The 24,408-nt window shown below is 48.8% G+C and overlaps 1 protein-coding gene across 5 annotated transcripts in view; it reads right to left on the bottom strand.

Moving 5' to 3' along the window:
* The window catches only part of VPS54 (VPS54 subunit of GARP complex), a 53,292-nt gene extending 52,908 nt beyond the window's left edge, over positions 1–384 (bottom strand). For 4 of the 5 annotated variants that reach the window (XR_014227627.1, XR_014227628.1, XR_014227629.1 and 1 more), the window contains exon 1: positions 318–384. The gene's annotated coding sequence lies outside the window, so the exon portion shown is untranslated. Of the gene's footprint in view, positions 1–41; positions 251–317 lie in introns of those variants that run through there. The other variant, XM_082306521.1, reaches the window with a different exon arrangement.
* Positions 385–24,408: the final 24,024 nt, after the last annotated feature.

The raw sequence follows: 24,408 nt of genomic DNA, 5'->3' as shown, positions 1-24,408 counted from the left end.
CCGCCCGTTTCCCACCAGGGGGTTACCATGGAAATACAAACCGTAAATTTGCGGAAAAAAGGGAGAAGCGGGCGGCCACCCCCCGCGCCTCGAAGTTGGCGCCCCTTCCCTCACGCCCTCCTCTCCTCCGCGCGGCCCAGGCCGCCCCCCGGCCCTCGCCCCGCGGAGGGCCCGGGCCGCAGAGACAAAGGGCAGCCGGCAAAATTCAACTTTCCCGGCCGCTCTCCGGGAGAACCCCCCCGGCCGCGGGCGGAGGCGGGGAGGCACCTGCGCCGGCGGCCTAGCGGCGGGCGGCCGGCGAGCTCCCCGCTGCCTACCTGCGGCGCCGGGCGGGCGGCGCGGCCTAGCGCGGCGCCTCCGCGGCGACACGTCGCTCCCCCCCCCGCGCAGGGCGGCGCAGGAAGCGGCCCGGGCGGCGGCGGCAGCGGCGGCGGCGGCGGGAGGGGCCGAGGCACCGCCTCTCCCCGCCGCCCGGGGGAGGAGCCGCCGCCGCGGCCGGCGGAAGGGGCTGCCCCTGCCCGGCCGCGCCGGGGCTTGCGGTTCGGTCCCCTCGGGAGCGGCTCCGGCCCTTGGCGCGGGGAGGCTGCGGGGCTGAGGTACCGCCGTCCCACCCGGGCTGGGGGGACCCCCGCAGTGCCCGCCGCCGTCCCGGGGGGCGAGAGGCTCCGCAGTGCCCCGCGGCCGAGGCGCCGGCATTTGAGAGGCCCCACAAGTACCCGACAGCTCCAGCACCGCCGTCCTGAGGTGTGAGAGGCCCCATGGGTGGCTCACAGCCGAGGTGCTGCCGTTTGAGAGCCCCCCGAGAGCCCCACAGCCGGGGTGCCACCATTTGAGAGTCCCTACAAGTGCCCCGCTGCTACAGCACCACCGTCCCAGGGCGCAAGAGGCCCCATGAGCGCCCTGCGGCCGAGGCGCCGCCATTTGATGGGCCCCGCGGAGAAGGTGCTGCCATTTGAGAGGCCCCACAAGTGCCCCATGGCTACAGCACTGCCATCCTGGGGTGTGAGAGGCCCCGTCAAGTGACTCATGGCTAAGGTGCTGCCATAATAGAATCATAGAATCGTTAAGGTTGGAAAAGACCCTTAAGATCATCGAGTCCAACCATTAACCTATCACTGCCAAGTCCGCCACTAAACCATGTCCTCGAGCACCACATCTACCCGTTCTTTAGAAACCTAGGGATGGAGACTCAACCACCTCCCTGGGCAGCCTGTTCCAATGCTTGACCACCCTTTCGGTGAAGAAGTTTTTCCTAATATCCAACCTAAACCTCCCCTGGCACAACTTGAGGCCGTTTCATCCTATCACTTGTTACTAGGGAGAAGAGACCAACCCCCACCTCGCTACAGCCTCCTTTCAGGTAGCTGTAGAGAGCGATAAGGTCTCCCCTCAGCCTCCTCTTCTCCAGGCTAAACAAACCCAGCTCCCTCAGTGGCTCCTCACAGGACTTGTGCTCCAGACCCTTCACCAGCTTCGTTGCCCTTCTCTGGACACGCTCCAGCACCTCGATGTCCTTCTGGTAGTGAGGGGCCCAAAACTGAACACAGTACTCGAGGTGCGGCCTCACCAGTGCCAAGTACAGGGGCACTATCACCTCCCTGGTCCTGCTGGCCACACTATTCTTGATACAGGCCAGGATGCCATTGGCCCTCTTGGCCACCTGAGCACACTGCTGGCTCATGTTCAGGCGGCTGTCAACCAACACCCCCAGGCTGAGGCACCATGAGTGCCTGACAGCTGAGGCACCATCATTTCAGTCCCCACAAGTGCCCCACGGCCAAGGCACCACCATTTGAGAGTCCCCACAAGTGCCCCACAGCTACAGCACTGCCATCCCAGGGTGTGAGAGTCCCCACAAGTGCCCCACAGCCAAGGCACCGCCATCCTGAAGCGCAAGGGGTCCCCCAAATGTGCCCCAGCAGTGCCCTCAGCAGGGGGAGCAGGGTCTCGTGGCGCCACGGAGGCCTCGTGGCTTCCCTCCACGCCAGCAGTGAGCAGGGGAGGGGAGCCGCAGCAGCTGCTCCTGCACGGGTTTTGGCCATGGCCGCTGTGCTGCGCAGCGTTGAGGAAATTGTGCCAGGTGGCCATGGTCACGCTCAGAGACTTTCATCAGGTGTTGTACCCAGCAATCCACTGGCTGGTACCTTCTTATTCAGACTTATATTTTAGGCTGTAATTCTTCATCAGGCCACAAAAGATGCTGAAATACAGGGACACGTTAGGTCCCAATTAAGCAATAACAGTCTCATGCCTGATCGTGCCTTAAACACACTTAAATTCTCAGCCATAGTCCTGCAGCAGTCAAAAAAAGATATCAAAACACAGGGAGGCTCTGATTAATTAATAGAAGTAATTCCATTTGTGTTAACGAGCAAAGGCACGTGAGCACATGGCTATGAGTCGCATAAATGCATGTATGTGGAAATCCATGGGTTCACACCCTGGCTTGCAGATCACTAACTCATTTCTGTGTCTGCCTCTCCACTGACACCAGCCAGGCTGGTGCCACCCCAGCTGGGCTGAAGATGTTTTTTTGCTCGTCGGTAGTCAATGTTGAGAAACGTTTGTTGGGTACAATTTGTTTTGCAGACCCTGGACCAATAAATCCCAAATGGCCGTCACCGGGATCAGGTGCCTGGGAAGTTACAGGGACTCTTCGATAGCTTCCTTGAGAGACATGTCTGACCTGACCTGTGTTCACCGATCCATGTTCACCCTTTGGCTCGGGATGCTCCTTTGTCAGGTAGCAGGCTCCTGTCTTCAGCTTTTCTCTTGTCACTAATGTACCGATGGCAACAGAAAGCTGCTGACACCTGTAACGACCCCATACCAGTCGCCGGTGCAGCAGGCTGGGCTTTTTGCAAGAGAAGGAATGAGTTGAAGATGCAGAAGACAGAATTGCATACATACACATATAAGATAAATAAATAGCAGGAAGAAAATACAAGAGAATTGTGGAGACACTTTGTTCCCCACACAACCCTGCATTAAGGACATTGTTTGCTTTGTTCCAGACACCGTCTTGGGGAAGCTGCATATTGTGGTAGCAGTATCCCATTTCATTCCTCCAGTCAGACTTAGTTTCCAACATGGCAAAAGGCTGCGTCGGGCTAAAGATATGCACTAGCATCGCTACCACAGGCTGTGAAAGGTTTGTCCCAAAGGATAACCAGATTTGGTACGTTTAAAGCACAGACCCATCAGCAAGCAAGCTGTTGTACATCCCACAGTAGAGGCTGTGGTTTCAGGTGCGCGGATGTTGTGTTCACAGGGTGAACAGTGTGCCTCTGTGTCGCTTCAAGGCTCTGTTTTGCTACTGCTTTGCCTTCAGCAGCAAGACTGACACAGGTAGTCACACAGTGACTACACTGTATTGCTGCTGGTATCACACACCCGGGCTGCCATTTCCAGTGGGACTACTCTACCCCCTCGCATTAGCACGGACTTCAGCGCTAGGCTGAGTCATGGCTTTTGGACCCAGACATGGTACCTCCTGGGTCACAACTATTTGTGGGACCTGCTGTCCCACCCAGCACACAGCTATCTTCCTGTGGGGTTGTGGAGCTCAAGTCAGCTGTTAGCTCTGCTGACCTTAGGACGCTGCAGAAAGGAACACCTGAGAGAAGCAGGTGGGAGGATTTCATTAGCATTTACCCTCAGAGGCCAATGGAAATTTGTGGCTGCAGTTTTCCTGCTTTCATTGCTTAATTTCACTTTCTCAGGCCACCACACATCTGGATGCACGCATGGGTCCCCAGGTTTCAGATTGTGAAATACTGAGTAATGCCCTGGAGCACAAATAAGGATCTTAAGAGGCCTACCTTGCAATTACTTCCCTCTCACTTCCCTATCTGCAAGGCCCCAGATGGCCTGATGCTACAAAGCCAAACAAATGCATTCACAGTCCACATGGAAGCATGTGAACGTGGTGGAGATCAGTCCAGGACCCTTCCCCGAGATGATCACAGCCTCAGCCCGCACGTCCTGCAGCCCTATTTGTGCAACATCACAATTTATTGAGGGCACAGAGAGCACCTTTGACTCCCTTTTATTTGCATATTTGATGAGTAGAGCTGTTTTCTAGTAAGCAAAACGTTCCAGCCCTGTTTGGAAGTGATCATTTCATGCCCAGATGGAGGTTTGGCTGTTTTTATTGTTGTTGCTATTGTTGATTTATGTCAACACCCTAAAGCCACAACAACTGGAGAGTGACAACTGCTGCTGTGGATCCCAAGCTTTTTTGCATCAGAATATTATTGGCAGTTTTCACAATAACTTTGTGGCTCACAACTCACACAGCACCTAAGTTTTCATTGCAAAGCTTATTGAAAGCACAGCTTAATGTGCTTCTATGTGGACTGAAGCGCTGGCTACTCAGCCTGGCCCGCTGATTGCCATTTGCGTGTGTGTGACAGCCTGGGAGACACTGACAGGCTGAAATAGCACCGTTTGCTGCTTTGCATGTGAAATTGCAATGAAATCTGATCTCTTGTCTTACTCTGCAAGAGGTAACTGGTTTATACGATGAGTTTAAAAAGCAGAAAATGTGGCAGTATCAGAAAGAAATACTAGTTTAATATTATTATTGCTTCATAACTGTTGGCTTCAGTGTCAGTGGTCATGACTACCACTGCTGTGCTCTCTTTACATCCATTATACCTTTCCTAGACATGCTTTAGAAATTAAAGATGTACCTTCTCATGCTTCAAAATACCATCCTTGGCTTTCTGAGGTGCTGGAATTAATATCAGCTCAGCATAGCTCAAACAGGCTTTACTGGAAGCTGGAATAGCAAAAGCAGTAAAAAAATCATGTTAAATATTAAATGCTTGTTAGGAAGCCAACGGGAATTTCCCCTACAGCAACCTGCAAACGTCACTCACAATATTTTTATAGCATCTTTTCCACTACCTGGCAGAAATCTCCTTGTCCCTAACAGACTCAGCCATGCTCAGACTGCAGGCACACATTCGACACACTGCTCATGGGGAAAATGTGGCAGCTTTTTTTTCACTTGGGGATCACATTAGTTGGAGTCTATCTGTCTTCTAATCCCTAAAACATGACACAGTTGCAATAAAGTGAGAGATCGTGAGCATAACGTAAAACTGATCACTGTATATAGATCCAGACTGCAGAAAGACTGAGTTTGGAGAATTTACTCACGTGGATAAAGTCAACGAAATCAGAGAGGCCGTGGGAGGGTCGGAGGCTGTGTTAGCCCTGTCCTCGGTTGCAGCTCTGCTTTGTGTTGCTTACTGTTGCCTCAGACGAGCGTCCTCAGCTGTGTGGGTTGAGGATGGCATTGCTGCCAGCTGGCTAGGGGCATCCTCATAGCTCCTGCAAGCACTTGCAAGTGAGATGGAAAGTTTGGGTTTGCCCAAATCATGTTCATTGTTTGCTTTCAGTAGTCTGACTTTCTGGAAGGGGACCTGGGAGTATCTACATAACCACTTTCCACTGGCAAAGAGACAGATGGGAGGGGATGGGAAGGGAGGGGAAAGGCAAAAAGAAAGGGAATCCCCAGCAGAGGAGCAGCTGTGCGTAGTTAGTAACTACAGCTGCTGTTTTTGAAGGGAAAGCCCTTCCCACAGCCTCCGTGGTAAACCAAGTTTTCCCTCTCCAGCCCTACGGGTCAGCCTGAGGCTGCAGTGTGGATACCATGTTCTATGCCTCCCTTGGATGAATCATGGGCTGATATAGTCGCTGCTGCAATGTGTCTGGTCCCAGTCTGCAAACTGAGCTGGAGCCAAGTCCGGCTGCACAGGACTGACCTCAGTGCTCAGCTGGTGAGGTTCAGATCTCCAATCTTGAAGCATCTTCACCCCAGTCAGGGAGACGTCCTGCCAGGTTAATCTCAGTCGATCAGTCAGAGCAGCTTTAAAAAGAAATTTTGCATCACTCGCTTAGCGTCGAATGACCTTTATGCAGAGGTGGACTTATCCCTCAGTTGACATTTGCCCAGGAAGTACTGATCTGGCAGAAAACCTCAGGTCTGTGTCTCTCTTTCACCAGGGAGGTGCATTCAAATCCACAATGATTAATTGTGCCAGAGAAACAGGAGAAAGCCATACCCTCAAAGTGACCTTTTAGCTATGCACCCTCCCATGACCTTTAATATTTTTCAGGTGCAATGAAGAAAGACTTGTTATCTGCTCACACAGGAGAAGTAACAAATTGTTTGATTTTCTACCTTAATTGTTTGATTTTCTACCTTATGCTTCATCGACATCTCCAAGTTAAATGTTGTTGCTGTTCTGCTGCATTTTCTATTAACAGCAAAGCCCTCTGTTCCCCTTGGGCAGAATAAACTAATGCTCCATGATATTTGTGGACCAGAAGGAAAGGGGGACAGACATGCAGTTCCCTCCTGCTGCTTGCTTTTCTAGCTGTCATCTTCTGGCTAAACACCATGGTGGCAGTAACAACACCAGTCCAGCCGAAGATACCTCCTCCCCACCAGACTGTAGGATACCCAGTGGGTGATTTCTAGTGACTTTGAGAAGAAAGGCTGGTTTACACCGTAACAAACTTCCCCAGGGCATGCAGCGTCAATGGTCTTGTGAACTCTAGTATTCACAGCCTGAACGTGCTGGCGGTTCTCTGCAGATAAGAACGGCCATTTCTTTACCAGCAGAGTTCGGTGAGGAAACTGTGAGTCAATCAAACATAGTTCGCTTGACGTGTTGTCTATCTAGCTGTTCGAGTACATCTTATTCCCGTAAAGTATGCTTTTACAGTCATTCTTCTGACTGTAAGATTTCAGTTATCTCTGCTTCCTACTGACTGCCGAGGGCCACGTCAGCTTTGCAGGAGAACGTGACTCAGTGCTGCCAGTGTATTACAGTGCCCCGGTGATATAAACTGACAAACATCCTTATTCCGGCACATGTGGGACATAGTCCTACAACGAGTCGCCTAGGTAAACAACTCCAATCCCCGGTAATTTTAGCCAGGAAAATTTTTCTGCTGCTACTTTTTCAGATAGGTGAGTTAAATTGGCATTCTTGAAAAACAACGGAAATATATGAAGGTTTTTTCCTACACTCAGTCTGGTTCAGGAATCTTCTGTGGAGTCTTCCTGGAAAAGAAAGAGGGGAAACAGTGGGTTTTGTGATGTAGAAAATAAACAGTAAAAAGAACAAAGTAGTTTGACGTTTTCCCAGATACGAGAGAGTGCAAGAGACAATAAAAAGTAAGGAAATGCGTATTACTGCTCGGTGGCAGAACTGGTAGCCAACTGTTGTAAAAGCTGGGTTATCTCTAGTAATATCTGGGCTCCTTTCTTGGGATGCTATAGTGTTTCAGAAGGTCCTTGCTTGCAGGGTCCTGGTACTGCTAGCTTTCAGAAACTTTCACAGAAAACCTTTGCTCAGCTTGTATTGCAAGTAAAAAAAATGAACACGGTATTGGTATCCATAAGGAATATGAGGGAAAATAATGATTAAATGTAGTTAGAGGTGCAGGTCCCCCGGGAACCCTGAGTGTAGAGGGTAATCTTGTCCCTAAAAGAGCAGCATTAAACAATGATGGGAACAACCAAACATCAAGGAAAAGCTCTCCTTGGAAGAAGCAAGGGTTATAAAAGAAATATGTAAAATAATGAACACTGCAGAGAAAGCAGATGGAGTTTCTGCTCCTCTCGTCTTCAGTGATGTGAAGGGATATTAAGACTGAATTTTTCATGCCAATAGCAGGGAAAACATTTCCCTGCCTTGTGTAAGTGGAGTGTGGAGCTCAATGCCACAAGAAACCTTCCAAGATAGGAGCTTACAAAGATGCAGAATGGGATGGCAGTTTCATAGGGCAACATTAATGGCTTTCAAAATTAACACATATGACAATTGTGAAGATTACTTTTCTCATGTCAACCAAATACTAACTATTAGAGCTCAGGATCAGACCCACGTAGCGAAGACAGATGACCGGCCCACCTCTGCGCTCATGGGCTACCACCTGACATGCTGTCTCCTTGCTAGAGGCAAGGTACAGGGCAGGATGGGTGCCTGCTCTGACCCTGGCGGATAATACCCACATTTTCCTTCAGAGATGAGAACGAGCCGGGCCAGTACTGCATGTCAGAGTGCACAAAGTGTGAGAAGAAGGGGCCTGCAGGAAGAAAGGGTGGCTGGATCAGGGCAGTGGAGGTTGGTGGCTCTGTCTAGGGCAGTTTCTTAATAGACCCCATCAAGACACTGTCAAAACACAAGGACAGCCCATAAAACAGGGACGCCAAAGCTCTCCTGTTGCTCCTAAACGATATGGCATTTATTCCTCCACGCCTGCAATGGGAGCAAAGCTCCTCCTGGCTCTAAGTCATTCCTCAGCACGTTAGACATGCTGCAGATGTATTGGCGTTTAACCCATTATTAATCTTGGTACTGCCAGTCTCCAGTGAATTGACTGCATAAAATTAAAAGCTCTTGCTTCTGTATCTGGAGTGAGCACATTTTATCAGATAGCAGCTTATTCTCATGAAGTGGAGTACATTAATACCTGAGTCATCAGGGGCTCTGGCCTTTTTTATGTCAGCTTTCCAGGCTAGCTTTGTTATGTGCAGTGCTCCCTTTGAATTTGGCCACTGCCACCCCGACATTACAAAAGGAGGGATTCTAGTGGGATGCTTTCAGGGAAGTGTAATGGGAAACAGTCTGGTCCGAGTGGCAACTCCAATATTGTCAACGACGGATTCAAACAGGGCTTCACTTTTGAATGAAACAGTGAGATGTGAAGTTATTGAAAAACACAACAGGAGATTCTCCTGTTTGGCAACAAGGAATCACTGTGTAAAGGCCAGGCGTGCCTGATGCATATGGAATTCACCTACAGCATTCGCTTAAATCATCCACGGGGATTAAGATGCCTTATCACACCCTCCAGCTTTGATAGGTCTATGCAAGACTTCTCCTTTTGCAGCCTGTAGACTCTTTCTCTAATCCTGCTGCTCTTTGAGATACACTTGAAGACGTTCCTCTCTCTCTCTCTCTCTCTCATCTTTTTTCTGTCCACATCTCGCCCTGTGTTTTCACCAGTCTGACCCACACCTTTGTACTGCTGACAAATATTTACCTCTCTTTTATTGGCATCTCTCTCTCTGTCTGCTTCTACCATTTAGGCTTGAGTACCTACCTTCTTGATCTGACCATCTCTTCAGCAGTATTTGATGTTAGACCTTCTGACAACTGTAAGAAAACACAGCCAAAAATCAATTATTTTCCTTCCCAGATCTCACTGCTTTGAACCATCCTGGCATCCTAGAAGCAGCAGAACATCTTGTCTTTACTGGATTTTACTGTATCAGGCACCGTCTAGCAAAGGGATGGCCGCGTGCCTACAAGCAGGCAGAAAACAGACAACCCAAATGTTTTAAAAACTACGTCTCCTAAGTACATCCTTTTCATCTGAGCATGTGTGAGAGGAGGTGTTTGATTCTTAAAGGACTCCAGGAACATATGTCCATCAGAGTTGCCACCCCACAGCCACACAGTAAATTTCTTTTTACAAAACAAACAGGGTGTCAGGAGCTCCTGTCCCTTATTCCCACCTTTTTCCATGCAAACTTATTTATTTGGAACAAGCCTTTCTGGCCTCTCAGTCTGTCTTTACTCAGGCAAACGAAAAGCTCTTGTTTCTGAGATTACTTGTGAGTCAAAATCTGCAGTTTCAAAGCAAGTGGTGATGTGGAGTGAGAAAAAGTACAGAAAAAGCAGACGAAGTTGGTGATGTCTAAAGAAGGTACCAAGCAAGCAGGGCTGGGATCTTAGGGACTTTGAGAGATATGAATTCCATTCTAGTTTTACCACAGGGTTCAGTAGAGATTTTATTTTACAGATCAGAGATAAAGGCCCTGAATTATAAATGTTTTTAGACTTTGCTCTGCTCTAGGTTGCAAGGTCCACCGGTAGAGGGTACAGCCACAGGAATGCCAACCAAGTAATGCAGAAGCAGCCAAGCTAACTCGTTGCTATCTTAGGTATCACACATATACCACTGAGAGGAAAAACACACACCTTTGTGCATTTGAAAATTCTACAGCTGAGAGGCTGTAGAAGTACCGTGGGCACCTAGATTAAACTGAGGGAGCAGCACACAGTCCCTTCACAGCTCCCCCAGCCTGAACGGTGCTACCTGCATCGCTGCCTCAGTCCCCCTCTGCCCATCTCTGACCACGACTGGAAATACCAGGGATTAAAGCAGGTGGGGACCACAAGGATGGTTCTTTTCCTCTAAGGGCATGATTTTGTAGGGATAGGTAATAGCTGTTATTAGGAGAATGATCTGTGTGGAAAGCGTCAACATGCCTTTGAGCGCACAGTTCGTCTTCACTTGTCTTACCTTGCTTCTATCCTAAGCTCATCACAGCTTCAATGTGACTATTATGATTTGATTTAGGTCAGATTTATTTCCAGCAACCACTTTGTATTACAGCAGATGGCAGCCTTTCCCCAGATTTCCAGAAATGAAGTGTACATGGATTTTAGACAACACATGTCTTTTCTTGGCTCCTGGTGTCTGCTTGCCACCAGCAGAAGCCTCCGTAGGAACTGAGCAACTGGATCGAAGAAGCTAGAGATAGAAACAAGACTGAAATCACCTCCTTGCCTTTGAAGGGCTTGCCTCCTCACCAGAGGTCTGATCAGCTGTTGCACCACCTCTTCGTTCATCTAGGACGATGTTTCCCTTCCAACTTATATCAGAGTTCAAGATCAAAGTAATTAAAAATCCACGCTAATTCATTTCTTCACCTTGACAACACCACATAACAGAAAATACATCATGCTTTGTGGGTAGTATGTCAAAAGCAAAGTGACATTTTTCAGTGCTTGATTGAATAAGATGTTCGTGCCATATTAAAAAGCACCTCTGTTAAACGACCTACAGCAGCTGGCTGAATAAACTGTGGTGTGGGCGAGGCCTCAAATTACTTCATCTGCTGGTGACTGTTCAAAAGAGCCTCAGATACGCTCTGTGGATTCACCCAGCCCTGAAAAGCAAGGAGAAAAGTGATCAGCACTCTTTGGTCCTGCCCCTTTTTATTCCCTGCTCTGAGAGCCAGAACAGGGATGCTTATTGGGACAGGGGTTTTTGAGATGACCACAGGCACACCAAGATCTCTCTAATACCGTCTAGACCCTGTGGAAGCATTTCTTACTACCACATGGCAACTGCCTTGTCCATACAGTGTTTTTATACCTACCTGACTGGTATTAATCGGTCCTAGTGGTCTGTTTCACAAGCACAAGAAAGGTGTAAAGATGCCTTCTTCTGGGAGGTTGTTCCTGATGCAAACACAAAAGAACACAGATTTACTTCTATGTAGGCTCTGCCGTCAATTTCTACTTTTTATCCTGCTTCTGTTCTCACAAAATATGTTAATGGCATCCAGATGCTTATTAACACGTTTCATACTAACAACCAGAGACAGGAAATACAGGCCAGATGAGGAAAAGAACAGCTTAAACAATAGTTATGAGAGATGGGAGAAATTCAGAGTCAGCAAGCCTGAGTAAAATTTACTCTGGAGCCTTCAAGAAACTAATCAAATGGTTGTCAGTGAGTGACTTTATAAACTCTGGGGACAGGAGGGGTCCCACAGGACCGGAGAGCCTATTCTCGATATCTAGGGGGACATCCAAATACAGCATTAATTAATCTTAAAGACCCACATGATCCTAAAGCAACTGCTGTGGGCTTACAAAAACAAGCCGTGTCTAACCAACTCCATTTCTCTCTTTGATAAGGCAGCTGGCCTGGCAGCTAGGAAAGGGAAGTCACAGATGTGCTGTATCTTCACTTGAATAACGCTGGCTCATGCAGCCACCAAAGGAAACGGTCTAGACAATGTTACTACGAGGTGAACAGGCGAGTTGTTTATGCTCAAGGTGTAACGTTCATCACATCCCTTGGTGCGTCCCTGACAGCCACTGCCATGGGAACGCTGGCTCCTGAAATCTGGCCAAAGAGGCAGGAGGTTGTGTTTCTGTGCATGTACCGCGAGGGATGGGAGACACGGGGAGAAAGAGTTAATTTCACACGGGAAATCACCATCAGCAAGGAAATGACCCCAATTCCCTACGTTATACTCGAAGTCTTGGCATTCACATCATCTTTTCCTTACATGACATGCACACCACCCACCCCCAGTTCAGCTTTTAATGAAAGAAACACTTAAAATACTCTTCCACCAATCTACCCAGCCCGCAGAAACTGTTGCAGACTGCTGCTTATATCTGTCCCTCAGAGGAGCCTTTTCATCCCTTTGAAAGCTGCCCTCTCCTTTCCCAGCTCTATAGAGAAATCTGGCTAACTAGAAATCTCGAGGCCATTATACTGCAGTTCTCCCATCTTCCTGGATGCATTCATTATTAATAGCTCATCATTAAATTTTAAGAAATTGAATATCAGAGGTTTAAGGCTTGTTAGGCACCTTTCCTCCCTTTTTTTTCTTCTAGGTCCATTTGTCGGATGAGTTCATTCAGTGTCATGCAGGGGAAGCTGTCAGTCGATAACAGGCACACCTTTTGCAGAAAGTTGTAATGTCTTTATTTCCAAACTCTGCAGAAGTACTTGGAATACAAAAGCTGTTGCTTTGAGTTGTTTTTTTCTTGTCGTGGTTTAACCCCGGTTGGCAACTAAGCACCACACAGCCACTCGCTCACCCCCCCGCAATGGGATGGGGGAGAGAATTGAAAAAAAAAAAAGTAAAGTGGTTTGAGATAAAGACAGTTTAATAGGACAGCAGAGGAAGAGAAAATGATAATAATAATGATAAAAGAATATACAAAACAAGTGATGCACAATGTAATTGCTCACCACCCGCTGTCTGGTGCCCAGCCCGTCCCCAAGCAGTGATCACTCCTGCGAGGCCAAATCTCCCCAATGTATATACTGAGCATGACATCGTATGGTATGGAATAGCCCTCTGGCCAGGCTGGGTCAGCTGTCCTGGCTGTGCCCCCTCCCCGCTTCTTGTGCACCCGGCAGGGCAGGGGAAGCTGAAAAGTCCTTGACTGGTGTAAGCACTACTTAGCAACAACTAAAACATCAGTGTGTTATCAACATTATTCTCATCCTAAATCCAAAACACAGCACTATACCAGCTACTAGGAAGAAAATTAACTCTATCCCCAGCCGAAACCAGGACAGTATCCACCCCTTATTCTATACCATATATGTCATGTACACTTTCCAATACGTTCCAATTAATCACCACCACTTCTTCTGTCTTTTGATATATATACAGAGATATCCTTCCCTTAGTCTAAGGGCCATCCCTCTAAAATGCCCGTTGAGTTTATTTAGTCCATGACTTCGGGCTCCTTCTGTTACAACAGTCTTTCAGGGCAGGAGAGATGGTGTGTGGTGTTGGATTGTTGCATGCTGAAGCCAGTTCCGGTTCCATCACCACCACACTTTGCTCAATTTCATCAAAGTTCATTCTTAATTAATCTGGGTGATTGTGATTCTTACTGTAATACCATTGACATGGCATATAGCAACCATAAAAGTGATTATATACAGTATTATATAGCAATTAACATCATACAATTCAGTTCCTTGGCTATTTTCTCTCAAAATCAAACCCCCTTGAGGTACACAATGGACTTCCCCATCCTTCTGCAACACCCACCGAGTGCACCCACGTCCTTGGGCAAAAGCAATCCCACAAATGTGTTTGCCTTTGCCTGAGGTAGGAATAACCCAGGCTGTTTAACCCAGCACATTTTTTATGCGCACTGCAGGGACTTTATCCCCTTCTATAGTATGTAAAAGTGTTGATTGGGCAGAGCCAGCTTGATGGGCAGATCCCCTAGTGTTGACTAACCAGGTGGCCTTTGCTAAACGTGTATCCCAGTGTTTGAATGTCCCAGCACCCATTGCTCTCTGTGTAGTCTTTAACAGTCCATTGTATCGTTCGATTTTCCCAGAGGCTGGTGCGTGATAGGGGATGTGCTATACCCACTCAGTGCCATGCTCTTTGGCCCAGCTGTCTCTGAGGTTGTTTCAGAAATGAGTCCTGTTGTCTGACTCAGTTCTTTCTGGGGTGCCATGTCACCATAAGACTTGCTTTTCAAGGCCCAGGATAGTGTTCTGGGTGGTGGCATGGGGCACGGGATATGTTTCCAGCCATCTGGTGGTTGCTTCCACCATTGTAAGCACATAGCGCTTACCTTGGCGGGTTTGTGGGAGTGTGATACAGTCAATCTGCCAGGCCTCCCCATATTTATGTTTCAGCCGTCGTCCTCCATACCAGAGAGGCTTGAACTGCTTGGCTTGCTTGATTGCAGCGCGTGTTTCACATTCATGGATAACCTGTGCAATAGTGTCCGTGGTCAAGTTCACCCCTTGATCACGAACACATCTATATGTTGCATCTCTTCCGTGATGGCCTGAGGTGTCATGGGCCCACTGAGCTAGAAATAATTCACCCTTATGCTGCCAGTCCAGATCCACCTGAGCCACTTCAATCTTAGCAGCCTGAACCACCTGATGATTGTTTTGATATTCTTCAGTGGCCTGACTCTTGGGTATGTGAGCATCTACGTGACGTACTTTGACAACCAGGTTCTCCACCTAGGCAGCAGTATCTTGCCACAATGCAGCAGCCCAGATGGGTTTGCCTCTGCACTGCCAGTTGCTCTGCTTCCATTGCTGCAACCACTCCCACAGGGCATTTGCCACCATCCATGAGTCAGTATAGAGATAGAGCACTGGCCACTTTTCTCATTCAGCAGTATCTAAAGCCAGCTGGATGGCTTTCACCTCTGTAGACTGACTCGATTCACCTTCTCCTTCAGCAGTTTCTGTGACTTGTCTTACAGGACTTCATACAGCAGCCTTCCATCTCTGATGCTTCCCCACAAGACGACAGGACCCATCAGCGAACAGGGCATATCGCTTCTCATTTTCTGGCAGTTTGTTATACAGTGGGGCCTCCTCAGCACACGTCACCTCCTCCTCTGGCGATATTCTGAAATCCTTGCCTTCTGGCCAGTCCATGATCACTTCCAAGATTCCTGGGCGACCGAGGTTTCCTATTTGAGCCCGTTGTGTGATCAGTGTGACCCACTTACTCCACGTAGCATCTGTTCCATGACGTGTACAGGGGATCTTCCCTTTGAACATCCAGCCCAGCACCGGCAGTAGGGGTGCCAGGAGGAGCTGTGCTTCAGTACCAACCACTTCTGAAGCAGCTCGAACCCCTTCATATGCTGCCAATATCTCTTTTTCAGTTGGAGTATAGCGGGCCTCGGATCCTCTGTATCCCTGACTCCAAAACCCTAAGGGTCAACCTCAAGTCTCCCCTGGTGCTTTCTGCCAGAGGCTCCAGGTAGGGCCGTTCTTCCCAGCTGCGGTGTAGAGCATATTTTTTGCATCTTGGCCTGCCCAGGCTGGCCCAAGGGCTACTGCATGAACTACCTCCTGTTTAATTTGTTCAAAGGCTTGTTGTTGCTCAGGGCCCCATTTAAAATTGTTCTTCTTCCAGGTCACCTGATAGAGAGGGCTTATGATCAGACTGTAATTTGGAACATGCATTCTCCAAAAACCCACAATGCCTAAGAAAGCTTGTGTTTCCTTTTTGCTAGTTGGTGGGGACAGCTGTTATTTTGTTGATCACATCCTTTGGGATCTGACGATGTCCGTCTTGCCATTTTATTCCTAAAAAATAGATCTGCTGTGCAAGTCCCTTGACCTTACTTTGTTTTATGGCAAAACTGGCTTTCAGGAGGATTTGGACTATTTTCTTCCCTTTCTCAAAAAACCTCTTCTGCTGTGTTGCCCCACACAATGATGCCATCAATGTAGTGCAGGTGTTCTGCAGCCTCACCCTGTTCCAGTGCAGCCTGGATCAGTCCATGGCAAACGGTGGGGCTGTGTTTCCACCCCTGGGGCAGTCGATTCCAGGTGTACTGGATGCCCCTCCAAGTGAAAGCAAACCGTGGCTTGCACTCCACTGCCAAAGGGATTGAAAAAAAATGCATTAGAAATATCAGTGGTGGCATACCACTTGGCCGCCTTTGACTCCAGTTCGCATTGAACTTCCAGCATGTCCGGCAGCACTCAGCGGCGGCGTGACTTCATTCAGGCCCCGATAGTCTACTGTTAGTCTCCACTCTCCTTTAGACATTCACACTGGCCATGTGGGACTGTTAAAGGGTGAGCGAGTCTTGCTGATCATTCCTTGGCTCTCCAGTCAATGAATCAGCTTATGGATGGGAATCAGGGAGTCTTGGTTGGTGCGATATTGCCGTTGGTGCACTGTTGTGGTGGCAATTGGCACCTGTTGTTCTTCAACCCTCATCAACCCCACAATAGAAGGGTCCTCTGAAAGACCGGGCAGGGTAGACAGCTGTTTAATTTCCTCTGTCTCCAAGGCAGCTATGCCAAAAGCCCACCGGTGCTTTTTTGGGTCCTTGAAATACCCTCCCCTCAGGTAGCCTATGCCAAGGATGCACAGGGCCTCTGGGCCAGACACGATGGGATGCTTCTGCCACTCATTCCCAGTTAGGCTCACTTCAGCCTCCCATACAGTCAGCTGTCGGGATCCCCGTCACTCCAGAAATACAGATGGGTTCTGCCCCTTCATAGCTTGATGGCATTAGGGTACATTGTGCACCAGTGTCCGCTAGAGCCGTATACTCCCTTGCGTCTGATGTGCCAGGCTATCAAATCCATACAGTCCAGTAAAACCAGTTGTCCCTTTCCTCCCCCTGGCTGGAGCAGGGTCCCTCTAGTCCTGATCATAGCATTTGTTACTCACTTCTTATAAATACAAGTCAGGAGTTCCTTCATTAAAACCAGGAGTAAGATCAGCCCTTCTACTCTGTCTGGGGAACTGCCCACTGGAAACTGGAGCAGCAATTTTCCTGGAAGAACTCCCTTGTGTAATTGTTTTTCCTTGTAACTCACGTATCCGTGCTTCTAGGGTCGAGGTAGATTTTCCATCCCACTTCCTCGTGTCCTCTTCATGGTCACACAAGTAAAACCACAGGGTGCCCCATGGTGTGTACCCTCTACATTCTCTCTCTTGAGCAGAAGAACGCTGACTCCTAATAGCTGAGATACTGGTCCATACAGGGAGAGAGTAGGATCTATCCTCTTTGAGTTGCTGGACCTCCTGGGACAATTTCTCCACAGCCGAGACGAGGGAGGAAGAGATACTTTCTTCGTATTCCCGGAGTTGGCTAGCCACTTCATCCACTGTCGGTCCCTCTTCATCTTTCCAGGTCAGTATCGCACGATGCTGGTGCTCTCTGTACCAACTTTTGCCACATGGGTTGTATGCACCTGACTTCATCTGGATTGTTGGATAACTGCTTGTTGTTCAGGTCACCGTAAATTACCTCCAGCACGGCTAATTCTCTCAGGTATTGGATACCTCTCTCCAGGCTGGTCCATTTGCCTGGGCGATATATAACATCTGCCTTGAAGGGATATCTTTCCTTCATACCTGACAGGAGTCACGTCCAGAGGCTGAGGGCTTGTGCCCCTTTTCCAATCACTTTGTCAATGCCCCCTTCCCTAGAAAGAAAACAAAAAAAAAGAAACCTCAAACAGTAGTGAAGTCTTTGGTCTCAACTTGCTCTTCAGTTTACTTTATTACAGTGGGAGTTGACAAGTTCTAGCTTTGTTCATTAATGAGTTGGTTTCACAGGGACAATAGGAGCGGCTGGTCTGCATAGGACCGATCCTAATGCAGGATCTGTCCCCTGAAGAGCGGCGAATTGGGGATGCTCCAGGAGAAGCACAGAAGCCTGTGGAAGGGAGGGAGCTCCTCCATTTTTGGGGTGGAAGTTGCACTACCCCCATCCCAGGGGTGCACAGCCCCTCCCCTGGGCGCAGCAGTGACACTGTCAGCAGCACTAATATTTGCTTGCATAGGGTTGTTTCAGTGTGGATAATCCCCCTCACCTTGCGGTTAAAACCTGAAAGAAGGACTCTGTAGAAGATCTGAATTGATCAGCACCCAAAACTGAAATGCTTCTCGATGGGCAGCAATGTACTGAAACAAAGAACCATCGGGATAATTTCCCCCCTGAAGGAGATGGGTAAGAGTCTTTGGAGGGACATACAGCATGCAGGACGTGGGCAGGGACCTTGTTTCTTTCTTTCACTCAGCAAGTGGAGAGCCTCGGGGAGGACGTGGCGAAGCTGAAGATAGAGCTCCAGAAACAGAAGCAAGAACCCTGGCAGTCTGGCAAGCGCAACTTATGATGAAAGATCAAAAGGACTGCTTCAGCGTAGAGAAGAAAAGGCTGAGAAGATACGTGCTCACAGCCTTCACATATGTAAAAGGCAGCTAGAAGGACGGAGAAAAACCTGTTGCCTCCACATCCTCTGAGTTGTGGAGGCAATAACAAGCAGTAACGTGCTAAAGCTTTCCTTCTGGGGGGCTTTAAGTTCAAGATGAGGAGCAATTTCTCCCTAGGGTGATAGCTGAACTGAGGAACAGGCTGCCTGGAAAGGTGGTGGAGTCTCCATTAATGTGCAGATTTTGAAAGGGTAAGCAAGATGAACGCTTGCAAGGAGGATTTGGGTGGAGCTGACCCTGCCACAGGGCAGACCAATGCAGGAGAGGACCATCCATGGATCCGTGGTTACATTATGAACAATACATTTTAAAATCAGCTGATACAAAGAAGATTGCATCTAAAACTCGTGCAAAAATTGTTCGATGCGATCTGGAACCCTTATTGGTTTCTTTTCTTTTTTTCCCCCTTGAAACAGCAGGGAAATTCCAGAGACTGTAAGAGCTGGTACTCAAAAGAGAACAAGAACTATAATTTTAGACCAGTTCATCTGACATCCATACTAAGCAAAATAAAGAGTAAGCTGATCAGAGCGAACACGTAAGGGACAATAACATAATGCCAATCAACATGGGTATTTTTGGAAGAAACATCTGGCAAACCTGCTCTCCTCCTTTGAGATAACAAGCTTGGCGGATAAAAGGCAGTCGTAATGGAGTTTTGTAAGACATTTGACTCAGTACAGGGTGACATTATGATTAAAAGATTAGCACTCTCCACTATCAGGAAAGCCCACATTAAATGCATTAGCTGACAGCTCCCTGGTGGAGGCTCTGCCACGGACAGGACAGAATCGCCCGGGAGGCACCCGGACCTGGCAAGGCTTCGCGTTGCCAATCAGGATCGGGGAGCAAACATGAGGTGATCGCTGACAGTATGTATACGGGATGTAAGGATCCGCCAGGTGGCAAGCTGGGCTGAGGGGAGTCCTTCAGAAACTGCTGCTACACAGAATGCACTGGATGCATTGCTATTTTTTTGAGTACCAAGAGCAAAGGTGGCTTAAATACCTCTACCCTCAGACTCCCACAGCTGCTGTTCTCTTCCTCTGCTGCATCTGGGGGAAGCCAACCTCTGACATCCACTTTTATACTTCTGTAATATGAATTAGCCCCTAAATGACAGTCTGAAAGATTGTTTGGGGCCATCAGAGCCTAAGCCTCTTGTCTGATACTATTCAACATATTTTTCGCCGCAGAAACATAAATACAGCATAGCTTTATTAACCATTAGCCTATAAAGATAAAAATATAACAAAATGCAGACACACATGGTCTATAAATATATTTATGCCGTCATGAGGAACACTAATCCCAGGCCTCCACAGTATGAAAAACACTCTACTGTATAAGTACTGTGCATTGGCAATATTGTTTTAAGGACAGGGAGGCTGGGGTGGTTTTTTTTTCTTTAGGGCTGGCACAATCTCTAGTCAAGCCCTGCTTTTGCAAAGGCACTCGCCCCGGCTCCGGCGATGGCTTTCCCTGGCAGGCAGTTGCCAGGAGCTGCCAAGGAGTGCGACGTGAGCACTGATTCACCGCCGCCCAAAGGCGCTTGCACACACCTTCTGCTTCTCCTGCTCCAGAACAGGCAGAGTGAGATTTCCAAGCGATAAAGAGTGACGCTGGCAGAAACGCTGAGTAACACTGAAAACACCTGGAGCAATGGTGGAGCTGAGGTCTTCGGCGTTGCTTACTCTGCCTCTCAGGAAAGCTGCTCTGAATCCACATTTAATGCGAGTAAGTGAAAAAAGCATTAAATATCCACGCTCCATGCTGTTATGCGGCATTTAAAAGACCTTCTGATTGATTTAGCTCCCGTTAAGAAGTGAAGCAAGCTAATTAAATGAACTGAGGCCCCGGCAGCTTTGCTCTGCAGAGCCTGGGACCGGTTTTGCCCAGCCGGCTGCTGTGACCACAGGCTGCGGGGAAGGGGCAGCAGATGGGAGAGTTGCCCGCATCCCTGCGACCCATCTCAGACAACGTCTATCCTCCAGCAATGGTGGAGGGTGGCACCGCAGGTTCATCCCGTGATGGGACCCATGGACATGTCCCCATCACAAGGCAACACTCCACGGAAAGGCAAGCTGGGCCGGTGAGACCATAACATCTCAATCCCTCACAATTTGGAGCCTTTCATCCCCTTTAAAAGTCACATTTTATGTGGTTGTCCAGGCAAAACGAAAGCGGGCATGCCTGCATCTCAGTCCTACAGAGACTTTTGAAAATGTCAGCCACTGTGCCAACTGGAAATGCAGGCCAGAGAGAAAAAAAGAGGCCAATTAAAAAGCCAGGTTGTCTCTGCATTGCTCAGGGCTAACAGAACAGATGATGGCATCGCTGGAAGCTGCGTTTGCTCTTAATTGTCCTCGTTCCACTGAATAACTAATTCTCTCCTCCTCCCACACGACAGAAAAAAAAAAAAAAAAAAGCAGCATCGTTTTTTTGGAAAGGATGAGTTGACTCAATTCCTTTCCCACAGCGCATGACAGCAAGCTGCAGTTTTTAGCTTTTTATCCAGGCAAGTTTAGAATATCACTGCGTGCATTTGTTTTGTTTCAAATCTTCTGGGACAGCTAAAAATATTATTTTGGAGAGAAAAGGATATGGAAACACTAAAAGCTTTTTGTTCATTCAGCTCCTAAATTGCAACCAACCAAAGGGAATAGCCCAGGTAGATCCCATTTGTAAGGTGGTCATATTAAAAAGTTATTTTGCACATGTTGGAGGCTTGGGATGTGGGAGGTGCTGGGGATCTGAGCATGATCCAGGGAAAGAAGTGGATCCCCTCAGCCTAGAGATGAAATGTTGGGCTTACCAGAAGACTCATCGTTCATGTGGCTGTTTCCCAGGAGCCCAGGAAAGCCATTGCTCTTCCCTTATCCTTGACCAGCTCACATTTCCAGCATTTTCCAGGAGAGACTGAAGGGAAACCCTATCTAGGCTGAAGAATAGATGATTAAAAAAACTCCCCAAACACATTTTGCAGGGCCTGAGCCCAGCCAACATGGTTCAATGCATTAAAAGTCACATATTTCAATAGAAACACTTAAAAAAATAATCATAACCACAGCTAACATGACTGAGAAACTGCCAGATAAAACAACTGCAGAGAAAAGCGAATCTGATTTAATTTTTTTTTTTTGGGGGGGGGGGGGGTTGAAGCAGAAACAAACACAAGGACAAAGACAATGAGCTATAAATAAGCAGACAGGGTGATCTTGGGAGTTATTAGTAAAGAGTACACATAAGGAAGCTCCCCCCCGCCCCGAGTGATTTAACTGTGTACTGCACTTTCATCTACTGTCTGAAAATGGGAACTATCATTTCCTTCCTACCCTCTCCGTGCTGCTCATGCTTCGTGCGGCGCGCTCACGGGGAATCCTTAGGAGTCCATCGTGTGCTGTGCAAGCGCTGCGGAGGGGAAGCCTTTTAATGAGACCTTTCCACTAGGAAGAGGAAAAACAGACAATCCCGGCGTGAGTTATAACTCCAAAGGACTCACCGTATTTCTGAAAGGCAGCAGATCTCCAGTAGCGATCTCGGTACAGAGCTGTTATTATGTACGGAGACAGGGTAGAGGAAGGAAGTCAGAGCAGATTAATAATTTACTCCTGCCTCAGAGCTGTTTAGTCACACTAAATCAGCAAAAGCCTTCAAAATAAAAACATCACAATATTGCAGGCGTTGCCAAATTACAAAGCAGTTGCCTCTGCCAGCAGGAAAGTGCTTCTCTAGTTGATCCGTAAGGTCGTTTGCGCCCGTGCAGAGGTTGCGAGATGTCTCAACCCCCTGCATGGTAGCGCTGGGCCCTCAGCAGGGACAGCAGAACCGAGCACTTGCTGCTGCTTTCGCTGCTGCCACAAACGCATCCTCGAGCAGGGCCAGGCAAACATCACAGGGCAGAAAACAGGGCGATGCTGGTGCTGGTTCCCATTCCCTCCTGCCAGCCCTGCAGGAGGGCGAGCAGGACGAGGACAGACAGCCAGGCACGCTAGTGGCAAAATCAAGAGTGGCAGATAAAAGGTGAATGGGAAACGGTTACTCACTGCCTCTTGTGACACAAGAGATTGGGTAGAAAGCAAAGTCATCAGACAGGCTCAAAACAAACAAGAGGCACTTCATAGTGTGCGGCTGAGCCTTGAGTCTCCTCGCTGTAAGAATTTCAGATGCTGGAAGCCTATCTGAGCTCAAATGGAATTATATTAAAGGAAGAAAAATCCAAGGCTGCCACCTCTTACTCACAAAGTCTCCAAGCCACAACTTGTACGAGGCTTCGGCAGTGTCACGTCTGCTTGTGCTTCTTATTCCTCCCAGGCACACACTTACATCCAAAAACCAAACAGCGGGGTTGGGTGGACCTTGCTCTATAGAAGAGCGATTACGCTGGATCCAAATGCTTTTTGTGCAGGAAGACCCAGAGGACCGCTGTCAGCTCTCCTGCTCTACAATTCAGACACCGGACTGAGGGTCCACACCAGGACCTGGCACTGCCCACCCATTCTGCCATGTCCCTGTTGCTCTGCAGGGCAGCAGCCAAGATGCAGGGAGATCCCGGGGGAGGGCCGGAGCCAGGGAGCTCCTGACCGCCAGAGCTGGCACTTCACCTCTGGTTACTCGTCTTCCCTCGAGCTCAGCCTCAGGGGACGCAGCCCCAGCTGATGCCTAACCTGAGCCCACACAAGCTAGTGCTGGGCAAGGCAAATTTGCCTGCTTGCTGCGGCCATGGAATGGACCATATCTGCCAGGGCCGGAGGGAGGAGGAGGATGGGCAGCAGCTCGCAGGGGGACCAAGGCAGGAACGTAAAGATGGAGGCACTGGGACCTCTGGCTAATGCTGTTGCCTAATGGTGCACTGATGCACAGCCTCAGGCATGACCGAAGCCGCTGGTCCTGCTGCAGGCTTTGCAGTCCCCCGAGGCTGTGTTCGGGATGGCTGCTCTCACAGGGACAGCTTAGGTTTGAGGGAATAAAAGCACTATTTTTCTGCTCTTTAAATCTGCCACCCTTTTGCTTTCAGGAGACAGGACTGACAACCAGCAGCACCCAGCACGGCTGACGCAGCCAGCTCTTTCTTGTGCAACAGCACACGTCGGTGTTTCCCTGACTCGGCTTGCGTCGCCAGCTATGTTAGCATGGGATACTGCATCCGAACAGCACAGTTTGACACAGCGCCGCTCTCTGCAAGCCAACAGGGCCCTGAGCTCTTGCTGCTGCCCTGGAAGCAGCACCTGGGAAGGGGCAGGCTTGCGGCTGCCCGTGCAGAGGCCACGCTTGCCGAAGAGCCCCTGACACAAGTCACAGGAACCATCACAGCTCCTGCAGGGATGCTCTCCCAGATCTTTTTCACAGGATGCACAACAGCACGCATACAAGCAATCTCCTGTAGCCATGAAGGAGCCTTAGAAGCTGCATTTCCAAGATGATCACAGCCCTTACGTTAAAGCCGAGTGCTGCAATTAAAAATAGGCACGCTTTGCCAGCGTTTTTACAGAAAAGGAAGTAGGGATTGCATGAGCCAAGACTAGGACCTGGAAATCTGGCCTAATTCAACAGCAACCAGGCCTAATCCAGGCTGAAAGACAGCATGCAGGTAAGTAGCTGTAGTCATCATGATAGATTTATATTGCAAAACTCGAAATGTATTTTTAGCATCGAGCCTGGAAAGTGTCTCTTCAGAAAGAGATCAAGCATGCCGCAGCAGGGTCATTATGGGATTTGCAGAGCACAAATACAGAAGGACTGCAGGAGTAACTTCATCATGTCATTGAACCTTTCAGGATACCAGCCTCATTCTTGCAGGTGTAACAAGCCTAGTACAGGTGGGATTAGAAAAATTAGAAAACCTTATCCCCAGCCTGCACCACGCATCTCAGAGCCACACCACACGCTCGTGGTATTGCCTGAACCCAATAGCTGAGTCAGTGAAGGGAACGGAGCACTCCATCGGTGCTGGATGCACCCACCGCCTTCCCAGGGAAAGCCCCCAGCAACCTCCCCATCAACCTGCTCCTGCCCTGCTGTGAGGCAGCACACGAAGAGCTGCCCCACTTCTGCTTTGGAAAACAAACAAACAAAAAAATAGGGCTTCATTAGCC

The sequence above is a fragment of the Platalea leucorodia genome, assembly GCF_965183815.1.
Source record: "Platalea leucorodia genome assembly, chromosome: 3".
NCBI classification, from domain to species: Eukaryota; Metazoa; Chordata; class Aves; order Pelecaniformes; family Threskiornithidae; genus Platalea; species Platalea leucorodia.
The sequence above is the reverse complement of the archived record's forward strand: the minus strand, read 5'-3'. Positions and strand labels throughout refer to the sequence as shown.